Source organism: Prorops nasuta, unplaced genomic scaffold (assembly GCF_024137725.1).
Source record: "Prorops nasuta isolate Cenicafe-Biocafe unplaced genomic scaffold, Cenicafe_Pnas_1.2 PNAS00012, whole genome shotgun sequence".
NCBI classification, from domain to species: domain Eukaryota; kingdom Metazoa; phylum Arthropoda; class Insecta; order Hymenoptera; family Bethylidae; genus Prorops; species Prorops nasuta.
Genome location: NW_027116809.1, coordinates 5,618,846 through 5,631,496, shown reverse-complemented (window position 1 = coordinate 5,631,496; position 12,651 = coordinate 5,618,846). Strand labels below are relative to the sequence as shown.

Genomic DNA, 12,651 nt, shown 5'->3' with positions numbered 1-12,651 from the left:
AAAGAGATTAGTGATATTAAACATATCTCAACCCGCAATGCGGTCTTATACAAAACTGATAGTTTTAGTGACTGGTACACTATTGCTCAATAATCTTGCGTCAGGCGAGGGGCAGTGGGTATAAGAGGGGCAAGGGGTTATCTAAGGAATTCTAGTGGACACCGTCAAATTTTAGATCGGCTATCCCTTTGACGTCAAAAGAGCTGTCAAAACCTAAATTAACCTGTATTTTGAAAAAATACAGAGGAATAAATATTTTTAAAAAATAAATAAGAGGAAAGAAATAAAGGATTTTAGTATAAATAAATGAAGAAAAAACATCAGATGAGTATATTAGTTAATAGGAAACGTTAAAGTAATTGTAAATTATTAAGAAATATACTTTGTGGTTGTTTTAATTTTGTTACAGGTTAAATCCTAATTTTGATGGAATCTATTATAGGAAATAACTATTCATCTCCTTTTAAATCGCAGGTATTAAATTTTAAAACATCTGTGTGTGATATTGTCATCCAAGTACCTGCAACCATATATTATGATAAGGATTTAAGGTAAAGTTTTTTATATTTAGTTTAAAAATCAAATTTAATCCAATATAAAGAATTATTTTGTTTCCTATTTTCATAACATAATAGTATATATTCATTGTAATTTCTCTATATAAAAAGAAGTAGATATAGTTCTAGTTTTTCCAGTGCTTTTTGTATTCTCTGAATTTTTTTTTTTATTTTTTTAGATTAAAGTGCGTGAGGAAATGCTGTTACGCATACCTTGGCCTTTCCAGACCAAGTTTATGTGGAAAGACCCCATTAAAGGTCAAGACTCACCCAAGGGGAGTGGTATTCTGGTTGTCTTGAAAAGACATCCATAACCAAGCCGCCACCTCTGGGTATACCCACTAAAACCTCCTGCACTACAAAGCTATAAACAAGGCAGTTAAGAAGGCTATCATTCATTCATTGAAACTTCAATAGCGAATGGCATAACCATTGGAGTTGATAACTTCGTTTAAACGTTTTGGAACTGATTGCACAAGATTTTCACATATATGTGGCTGGGTAACTAGTTCCTCCCACATTCTTCTTACGTGATACTTAAGTGCTTCCTTTGTTCTCTCGTTTTCAGGCCTCCAGCATTTTACCATAATGCCCCAGATATTTTCAATAATGTTGAGGTCTGGAGATTTTGCTGGCCAGTCAATCCTTTCAACCTCTGGATGCTCTGCAAACCATAGTTTTGTCAGTTTGGAGGTGTGCACACTAGAATTGTCCTGGATGAACTTTATTATTGGCATCTGCTGCACTGGATATCTTTCTCTCACACTTGGCAGCATGCAATTCTCCAAAAGGTTCGTATATACAGTGGAGTTCATCTTGGTGTCGATTTCGTACAATTTTCCTACTCCATGACTCGACACCCATCCCCAAAATGCAACAGTAATTCTGTTGCTTCGATTGGTTGGTAATGTGTACTGGTTATCGAACCTTGTGTTATCTGGGCGCCAAACATGTACTCTTCCATCCTCAGATGACTGGAACACTTTTTCGTCACTCCAGATAACATCATTCCAGTAGTCTTCTGGTTTGCTTAGGTACTCTAATGCAAATCCAACTCTATTACGCCTATGTTCATCAGATAGTTTTATTTTATGAACTGCGTGATGACAGTGGACACCAGCTTCATGCAATCTCCTACGAATAGTCATTGGTGATGCATTAAAGTGCAATTCCTCTACAATTCTAGCCGAAGGTTGGAATGGATCTCTATTTATGGCACTAACTATTTGCCTGTTATCTTCGTCTGTGGTAATTCTAGGCCTTTTGTTATTTTTCCTATTATCACTAAGACCTTGAATTCCTTCCTCTCCAAACTTCTTGATCCATCGGTTGATAGTGGATCTATGCACTTGTAACCCTGCAGCAATTTCTTCTGAAGACTTTCCTGCCTTCCACATCCCTATAGCCATTCCTCTTTCAACTAATTTATCATTTTCACTTGACATTTTTCAGTTTCACTTTTCAAAGAAACACTTACAAAAATTTTCAATGTTTAAGCAACAAAACAAATGCCAACAGACAAATAAAAACTGGCAAAGTTGGCATTTGTTTTATTGCTTAAACATTGAAAAGTGTTTTGTTTCTTTGAAAAGCGAAACTGAGAACTGTCAGGTATCAACGATAAATTAGTTAAAAGAGGAATGGTTATTGGGATGTGGAAGGGAGGAAAATCTTCAGAAGATATTGCTACAGAGCTTTAGATACATAGATCCACTATTAATCGATGGATCAAGAAGTTTGGAGAAGAAGAAATTTAAAATCTAAGTGATATGAGGACACAACAAAACGTTTAGCGTAATAGCAAAAGAGGAAAACAGGCAAATCGTTAATGCCATAAATAAAGATCCGTCCCAGTCTGCAACTAAATTTTTTTATGAATTACAGCTCAATGTATCCCAAATTTCTGTACGTAGAGGTCTGCATAACGCTGGCATATACTGCTATCACGCAGCAAACAAAATATAATTGACTGCTCAACATAGGCAGTAAAGGATTTGTTTTGTGTTGGAATATATGAGCAAAGCGAAAGGATTTTGAGATGTCATCTGGATTGACGAGAAGGTTTTCCAGTTTTCTAAAGTTGAAAATTTCAGATACTTTATGCAATTTGTCTCACATCGAATATTAAAAATTATTGAAGAAAGTTGTTATGTAACTTGCAATTTTAAAACAGTTTTAATTTTTTTAGAGTTATTTAAAGATAGATACTATTAGAATATGTAATTACTATGTATTGTAACGAAGTTCCCCGTTACGTATACGAGATACCGAATAAAGAACATAAAAGCTACCGAACAGTGGATATTATTAATCCCTACGTTACCGACTCGTGAGATAGGCTCACGAGTGGATTATAGCTAACGTCAAGGATAGACCCCGTTGACAGGCAGAGGCCCGGATGAAAAGACCGGCGCTCCAGTAAACGATGTCCAGGTTGTCCTGAGAAGTAAGGCAGGGCCAGGCCAAACAACCCAGGCAACCTGAGATAAGGAGAAGCGGCCTCGGGGAGTCCTAAAACAATGACAGTGTCTATAAGTCCCCACGAGGAGGGGAAATAGAACATCGAGTCTGGCTTGAACGCTGGTTACGCGCGTCAAGCAGGCTGCGCGAATGTCGTGCGCAGACTGCCATAGCAGGCAGTCGGAACGCGACCATGGGACTGTGCTGATGTGTCCGTGCGTGCTGGTGAGCGCGTGACGCGGCACTCAGACATCCATGGGTCGGTTCGCGTACGTGAGGCGTGTGCTATAGGCCAGCCTGCACGTACGTCACGACTGGATACCGGCCAATGCATAGTGGGTTGTGCAGGGGCGTAGTTAGCCCGTAGGAATGTGTCCCGGTGCCCTCCGTAATCCCATAGGCTTGCGCTATGGCTGGACGGGCCGTGAACATTGCCTCCGTGGTGGTCCGCTCCTGGCAAAACGCTATGCTCTGGCAATTGATACCGCATGTTCCCGCACTCCTCACCACCACCTGTGTGTGTGGGTGGTGAGGGAGAAATGTATGCCCCTCAGCAGGCAGGTCTGCGAGGCTCGGACTTCCGTAAGGAACCCTCCCCTCTCTCCACGACCTAGCATACTGAGCGACCCTGGCTACCGCTACCGTCCATATGCATGGCCGCAGGGCCGTATAAGATGCATAGAGAATGGGGTCGAAGGACCCAATTGATAACGTAGGGTTGTTGGCCACCCAACTGACCAACTGGCGCCCTGATACCGATAGAAAAGGACGGGCGAAGGTAATGGGAAAACCCGTAGTGTGAGTGGCCCCTCGCACTGACGGGAATAACGTTACAGTATAGAATTTGGATGAGGAAGAAATAAAAATAATATTTTAATTAAACTAGCTTTAATTTATAATAATTAGAACCAAACCACTATCATACATCATTATTAATTTATAATAAAATTTCTTTATATATACAGCAATCTCTTATACATTCACTATTATAACATTATATCACTATTATTGAATGACTGGGCCACACAGAAATTCATCATAAATTAGTCCTCGTTTATTCATTGGTCCATAAATATTTCTTTCCTGTAATTTAAATTCATCAAAAATAGGATTTAATCTGTAACAGAAATAAAAAACCACAAAGTATATTTTCTTAATAATTAACAATTACTTTAACATTTCCTATTAACTAATACTCATCTGATATTTTTTCTTTATATATTTATTAAAATCCTTTCTTTCTTTCTTCTTATTTGTTTTTTAAAAATATTTATGTTTCTGTATTTCTTCAAAATACAGGTTAATTTAGCTTTTGACAGCTATTTTGACGTCAAAGGAATAGCCGATCAAAAATTTGACGGTGTCCATTAAAATTCCCTAGATAACCCCTTGCCTCTCTTATCCCCACTGCCCCTCGCCTGACGCAAGATTATTGAGCAATAGTGTACAATACAAATATAATAGACAAAATTCTAAAAGAATTGAGTGAGTTTCAAGAGTGTGATAGTGGATGAGCGTTGGAAAAAATTCTGAATTTAATCATAAATATAAATTATTTTAACCCGCTTCATATAAGTTGTGCAGTCGAGCTTCCAGAATCTATTAAGAATAAACAGGCTGTGATAAACATACACAGTGATGATAATACATGTTTTGCATGTGCTCTAACGGCTGCACTCTATCCTGCAAAACCGAATACTCATCCACAACGAAAATCTTCATATCCTCATTTTACAACTGTTTTCAACGTTAGAAGTATAACGTTTCCGACTACATTAAAACAGATTCCGAAATTTGAGGAAGATAATGATGTCTCTATTAATATTTTTACTATGGTGGGAGAGACTGAGAGGAATGAGAATACAATCATAGCACCTCTACAATTAACAAAATGCAAGAGGACCAGACACGCTAATCTTCTTCTTCTCGAGCATCAAGGAGCAGCTGCATATTTTGTATGCATCAGGAATCTTTCCAGACTGCTAAATGGACAGCTTACTAGAGGATAACGCTCTCATCTTATTTGTGATCGGTATGTTTTACTGTATATATATATATATATATATATGTAATTACTGCTTCTATATTCTAATATTACTTTTTCCCTCCCATAGTTGCTTACACTCTTTCCACAATGCTGAGAAACTAAAATTGCATGAACGTGATTGTGCACAACTCAATAAAAACATCCGAATTATACTACCTGACAAGGACCGTTGGGTTTCCTTCAATAACATGAAGAACTGTGAGAGGGTACCATCTGTCATATATGCTGACATTGAGTGCTTACTTGAAAAAGTTGAGCAAACGGATGGTGATAGGGGTATTTATCAAAAACACATACCTTTTAGTATAGGTTATTATTTTAAAAGCGTTCGTAATTCAACGCATTCTAATTATAAATCATATCGAGGACTTGATTGTATTGAATGGTTCGGACATGAGCTTGATAAAATGGCTAGTATAACGATTGAAAAACTGAAAACAGTAATAACTATGCATAAACTAAGCATTAGTGAAAATTCAAAGCATTATACTGAACCCAACTGTCATATATGTAAAAAGCCGTTTCTTCCAGATCAAATACGTGTTCGCGATCATGATCATATATTCGGTAGATATAAGGGATTTGCTCATAATAATTGTAATTTAAACTTTAAAGATTCACATGTAATACCAGTAATTTTTCATAATTTTTCTGGTTATGATGTACACTGAGATTCATCGAATCTGCTCGTGAAGAATGGCCTACTAGATTTGTAACTAGCTGGACAGCTTCAGGTCTCTAGTTCTCACCAAAGCGTGAAATGTCACGGTGACATCACGATGACGTATAGGAGTCGTGGTGGGGAGAATAAGAAGAATCTGGTAAATTGCATATATTCGAGTAGTTGAGTTCGGAATTAAACTCTTTTCACTCCGACAGACCTTTCCCTAGAATTCCCTATTCACTCCGTCTAGTAATTCTGTGTCCGGGAGCAAGTTAGAGAGTGAATAGGGAATATGGAAGAGCTGTGATAGCTAATTGCTATTCTATCCCCACTTCTAAAAGGAAAATAGGGGTAAGGATAAATAAGAAATATTGGCACTAATTGGGAGCTCCGTCTGACTAGTTTAAGCGGGAAAGAAGCAAAATTGACAAATGTTGGTTTCATTATTTTGGAATTAAATTTCAAACGTTTGTTTATATAAATCTAAGGGCCTGATAAAGTAAATGAAATAAAATTTAAAATAATACAATATCGTGTATAGTTAAAAAATTAATCTTTTATTTCTTTTTAACAGTTGTTATGAATAATGAATTTAGTTCGTGTAGACTCTACCAATTTTAATTTAATTTATTTTGATAAAATAAAAATGGATGTCCTACTGCAAGAAAAAAGTAGTGAGTAGTTTATAAAATTATATTAAAAATATATGGAGGGATAAAGTTGCTACCGGAATTTTTCATTTTTGCTGTACTACTAAATTATTGCAATTAATTGAAAGAAGACAGTTATCAAAATAAATTAAATTAAAATTGGTAGAGTCTACACGAACTATATTCATTATTCATAACAACTGTTAAAAAGAAATAAAAGATTAATTTTTTAACTATACACGATATTGTATTATTTTAAATTTTTTTTCACTTACTTTATCAGGCCCTTAGATTTATATAAACAAACGTTTAAAATTTAATTCCAAAATAATGAAACCAACATTTGTCAATTTTGCTTCTTTCCCGCTTAAACTAGTCAGACGGAGCTCCCAATTAGTGCCAATATTTCTTATTTATCCTTACCCCTATTTTCCTTTTAGAAGTGGGGAATTGGGGATAGAATAGCAATTAGCTATCACAGCTCTTCCATATTCCCTATTCACTCTCTAACTTGCTCCCGGACACAGAATTACTAGACGGAGTGAATAGGGAATTCTAGGGAAAGCTCCGTCGGAGTGAAAAGAGTTTAATTCCGAACTCAACTAGTGTAGCGGTTGATCATCTTACTTTTGTCAAAAGTATATCATCTCAGAATAAAATGGTATAGTAAGAATTTTCTTCTTTCTCTGTCTAATAGCATAAGAGTGAGAGAGAAAGACATATGATACCCCAGCTGCGTTCGTTTATGTACTACCAGTACTGAAAACCTATATTTTACGTGACATACATTGTAGAGTTTTAGTACTCGCAGTTAATAAACGAACGCAGCCCCCATGTGCCCATTGATTCTGCTCGAGCATGTTTTTGGTATAGTGATAGGAATTTTGGTATAGTGATAGAAGCGGTAATAATAGTAATCAAACAACGATCAATAAAAAGAACAGGGTATATTCCAATGAGTGAAGTGTCAGGTGAGCAAGTGCCAATAGTAAGTAAAATGTGCAACTTAACTTCTGTATTTTGTATTAATTTATTAAAAAAACTTATATGTGATGAACTTTTATTAAAATCATGTTGTGTTATAAATATGTATAAAAAACATGTAATTTAATTTTAACCTATTACTGTGTAACGTATGATGTATAAAAATAATTGAAAATATATATTTTAAATTAAATTTACGTTGTTGATATTTTTTCAAGAATAACACATCATTAAATTTATATTAATAAGAAGGAGCTATATTCTTGAGTCGTAAAGTCCATTGGAGCTTGCAAGTCAACTACGGATCCAAAATTTACAGCAATAAGATTCTACGAATAAAGAAGATGCAATTCATTGTTAAAATTGATAATCGTTAACTCAGATTTGTTTGCAGAAACCTAATATCAATAGTGACAAGCCTTCGTACCTATTTCCAATTGATGATGCTGGAACAGAACCTATGAGTGCTTTTGACAGCTGTACTACCACAAGTCCAAGAAACAGCTATTTACGTATATCTGTCCAATGCCATGCAATCCTTTTTCCAGAAGCCAGTCTGCTATTATCCAGCTAATGTTTCTACGCAATGTAATTAATTTCTTGATAAGTTTCAAATATACTATATACTTTAGGAAGAAAACGCCAATATATTAAGATCCCTTTACTTACACCACATCTCATTACGTAACCATGAATCAATATTTTTGAATGGTGACAGAACAGCTTAGAGTTGCAAAATCACAATGTGTTCCTGTGGATAATGTTGCTGGGTCTTTGGTCTTTCGCAGTATCCTAAAGTAGCAGATTTGCAATGATTTTTTAATTATAGCCTATATTCGAAGAAAACTTTGAAACTTAAACTTAAATTGAAGAATATTTAAATGATTAATAGTAACTCCTTACGGATTAAGATGTCTGGCATTATTTCCAATTTCTGCTACCAGTGCGTATTGGCAAATCCAGTGGTAAATTGTTATTCTCACCATGTAGAGCTTGTAAATCTTACAGGTTACGTAGAACTTTAAATTGGACACATGAATTAAAAAGGAAGGAGGGCAGACACATTGCACATGGATGTCTTCGTGGCAGCTAACAGCAAGTTAAATAATATAATAGGTATGTATACCTTTATGAGTATGGAAATAACTTACACTTACTTTTAAGACTGAATCTTTATACTGTTTCTAATGTTTTTTAGCCACTGGGTAAATATGCTCATTGATAATAGTAATATTTGAATTTTCAAAAGTTAGCAAAGGAAGAGAAGACTAATATTGCAGCATAAAGATTTGTTTGCCCACTTTAAAGTGCTACGTAATTTACAGGATTAACAAGCTCTACGTGGTGAGAATAACAATTTACCACTGAATTTGCCAATACGCATTGGTAGCAGAAATTGGAAATAATGCCAGACATCTTAATCCGTAAGGAGTTACTATTAATCATTTGAATATTCTTCAATTTAAGTTTAAGTTTCAAAGTTTTCTTTGAATATAGGCTATAATTGAAAAATCATTGCAAATCTGCTACTTTAGGATACTGCGAAAGACCAAAGACCCAGCAACATTATCCACAGGAACACATTGTGATTTTGCAACTCTAAGCTGTTCTGTCACCATTCAAAAATATTGATTCATGGTTACGTAATGAGATGTGGTGTAAGTAAGTGTATCTTAATATATTGGCTTCTTCTTCCTAACGTATATAGTATATTTGAAACTTAACAAGAAATTAATTATATTGCGTAGAAACATTAGCTGGATAATAGCAGACTGGCTTCTGGAAAATGTATTGCATAACATTGGACAGATTTACATAAATAGCTGTTTCTTGGACTTGTGCCAGTAAAGCTGTCAAAAGCACTCAGAGGTTCTGTTCCAGCATCATCAATTGGAAATAGGTAAGAAGACTTGCCACTATTGATATTAGGTTCCTGCAAACAAATCTGTGAGTTAACGATTATCTATTTTAACAATGAATTGCATCTTCTTTATTCGTAGAATCTTATTGCTGTAAATTTTGGATCCGTAGTTGACTTGCAGGCTCCAATGGACTTTATGACTCAAGAATATAGCTCCTTCTTATTAATATAAATTTAATGATGTGTTATTCTTGAACAAATATCTACAACGTAAATTTAATTTAAAATATATATTTTCTATTATTTTATACACCATACGCTACCCAATAATAGGTTAAAATTAAAATACATGTTTTTTATAAATATTTATAACACAACATGATTTTAATAAAAGTTTATCACAAATAAGTTTTTTTAATAAATTAATACAAAATACAGGCAGTTAAGTTGCACATTTTACTCACTATTGGCACTTGCTCACCTGACACTTCACTCATTGGAATATACCCTGTTCTTTTTATTGATCTGTTGTTTGATTGGGTCGGCGAACTTTTCCCACCCGTTAGTTGGTAACTTCGTGACACACAGTTGGCAGTACCCCCGGCATGAAGCATGGAAAACTAAGGAATAAACCAAACGATGAAAATACGAAACTGTAAATGTTTTGACTACATTTTTGACAGCTGTTTTATTTGTGTTTTGGTTAAATGGCACTCACAGGAGTACTGTTGAATAGTAAAAGCACATTAAATTAAATTTATTAACATTGATCAGTGTTATGAATTAAAAAGGTGAAACTTTAATCATGTAATAATTAAATTAAAAACTAACTTAAAGTATAGCTTATATTATTTGTGTTTAGCTCAATAATTGTAGTAGTCATAAGTGGATGCAAATGTATTTGAAAAGAACAGCACAGCCTATTCAAATATATCAGATAAGTTTCAAAATGTTTATTTTTATTACCAACTCATTCAGTAAAGGTTTAGAATATATTTCTTTCAGAATTTTTAAATTTCTTTTTCCAGGGCAAATCTTGAAGTTCCAGAAATTCTATGGATATTGTATAACCATGCATACACTCTTCAATATATATTATTTGAAGCAATGGAGATGTAAATGAACAACAAGTTCAACGAAAATAATTAAAGAAGGAAGATAGTTATTTGTTTGTTTGAGGCATTATTCGACTAGATGATGAGAGGCAAATCATGGAATAAAAAGCTGTGAATAGGAGAAGAAACTCTTATAACCAAATGTAAGGAAAAGATAAGGTCAGAAAGTTTATCTAACCAAGATGTCAAGTTAACTTATGCCAAACCGATTAACTTATGTAGGATGGGTGAATCTAACGACAACATTATTAAATCATTCTATTGTATAGTGCTTAATTAAAAATGTATTAAATATTGGTAATATTCTATTGTGTAAAATTCTCTATTGGCATAATTCTAAAGTCACGTAGTCTTTTCTTATTTGTCAGGCATCATTTGGGCATTGCGGAGACTAATAGGAATGTTCAAAGACAGCAATTACAATCCATAATAGCATTTTAATTAAGATCTAAATTAACAAATGGTATTAAAATTTTATTCTTAAAATCATTCAATCTATATATAAGCATATCAGTATAAAAATGAGTTAACTATACACTACGTATATATTAAGGTATAAATACCAATATTTATTGTAATCACTCCGCTTCATTATTTCAATTACAATATTGTTTCTTTTTTTATCTGATATTTTTCTGTATAAGATCCATTAGTTTTTCGCAAATATACCTATATAATTAAAATCTTTTAACTTAATTAAGACTACCTAATATCTTGAAAAATCAGCTTTTAATTGAAAAATATAATTTTAAATAGAATATATATTTAAGAAATATAAAAGCAAGCTATAAGAAAGTTGGCATATTGTATATATATAAAAGATAATTTTAAGGCGATGTGCGCTCAATATGTGATGGGACTATAAAATTACGTTTCAAATTAAAACGAATAACATCGTTTTTATTCCTTCTCATTTAATGACATCTATTTAAACAGTTAATTTTTTATTAAAATTCTATTCTCTCGTCACTCTTTAACGAAGATGTCGCACAAAGATGCTCACACATACACTGGATATCTATGTTTGTTTACCAATGTGTTTACTTTTTTTACACTTCTCTCACTTGCGTGTTTCTCAATGTTTGAAACGTATACGAGTTCTTTTGTCCCCCCTGTAAAATATTGCCTGTCTCGTGCATATTATCAAATGATAAAGTGTTTATTCAATTTATTTGAACATAAAAATAATAACAAATATGTCGAAGTCGGAAAATAATAGAAGAAGCTGGATTTTCAATGATTATCGATATTGTGTTAAAAAAAGGACGAACGATAAAATGTTAGCATATAATTTAAGATCATATGTATAGAGTCGAATAATTTGTTCATAACATTAATTTACATTAACTGTATCTATATTGTAATATTTTTTTTTTAACTTTAGATTCTTGTATTGCATTAATAAGAAGACACAATGTAAAGCTCACGGTATTTTTCGAAATAATACCTTCTTTAATTCAGGCATACAACATAATCATCTGCCAAATTTAGAAAAAAATTGCAAATTAGAACTGTACAAAAAGACAAAGCAATTAAGTGCATTGCCAGGAGCAGTACCTAAACAAATTTTTAATGCAGTAACACAAAGGTAAGATAGAATAATGAAATAATTATCATTTATTTTTCTTATATATGGATAACAGTATAGAAATTGTAGTATAAATTGTAATTGCTTATAACTTACATTAATTATATTGTTACTTTTATAATATTTATGTTTTATGTGAGAATATATGGAATTAAAGTTATTACAATTAGGGCAATGATAAACAATTTATATTAGTATTTCTTTATATAACTTTGATGCGCTCAATTCTTTATTACTCATTTAATCGCCTTAATTATACATATTTCATTTTTTAATCAATGCAATTTTGATTTGCTTTTAAAGAGAGCCAGACATAGGTACTCAATTAAGTTTTACTCAATGCAGACGCACGATTCAAAAACAGATTAAAAAGTCTGGAGATATTAAAAAGATTTATTTGAAGGAAAAAAAAATAAAAGAATTAGGAGAAGTTTTAGAAAAAAAAAATGATATATTAAAATTTAATTTTGAAGATAAGCAATGCCAATTATCGGCAAAATTAATAACAAATAATTATAGAAACATAAGCTTAATACTTTACGAAAAAGACCTTATTCTAAGTTTATGTGAAAGTGTAGAGCAAATTTTCTTAGATGCCACTTTTAAGAGTGTAGCGTATTTTAAAGAACCAAATAAACAGCTATTGACTATAATGTTAAAAATTAGTAATAATGTTTATTCCAAAGTAAGTTTTATTATTATTCTTACAATAAATCAATTCAGTA

General features: G+C 33.1%; 1 protein-coding gene and 1 long non-coding RNA gene across 2 annotated transcripts in view; both read right to left on the bottom strand.

Annotated features, from left to right (window-relative positions):
* The window catches only part of LOC136777841 (neprilysin-1-like), an 889,524-nt gene that overhangs the window by 394,887 nt on the left and 481,986 nt on the right, over positions 1-12,651 (bottom strand). The window lies entirely within an intron of this gene.
* On the bottom strand, positions 7,307-8,773 carry LOC136777848 (uncharacterized). Its single transcript, XR_010823321.1, has 4 exons — positions 8,266-8,773; positions 8,032-8,154; positions 7,790-7,941; positions 7,307-7,691 (listed from the first exon to the last, which is right to left on the bottom strand). It is a non-coding gene; the product is annotated as an uncharacterized lncRNA (long non-coding RNA).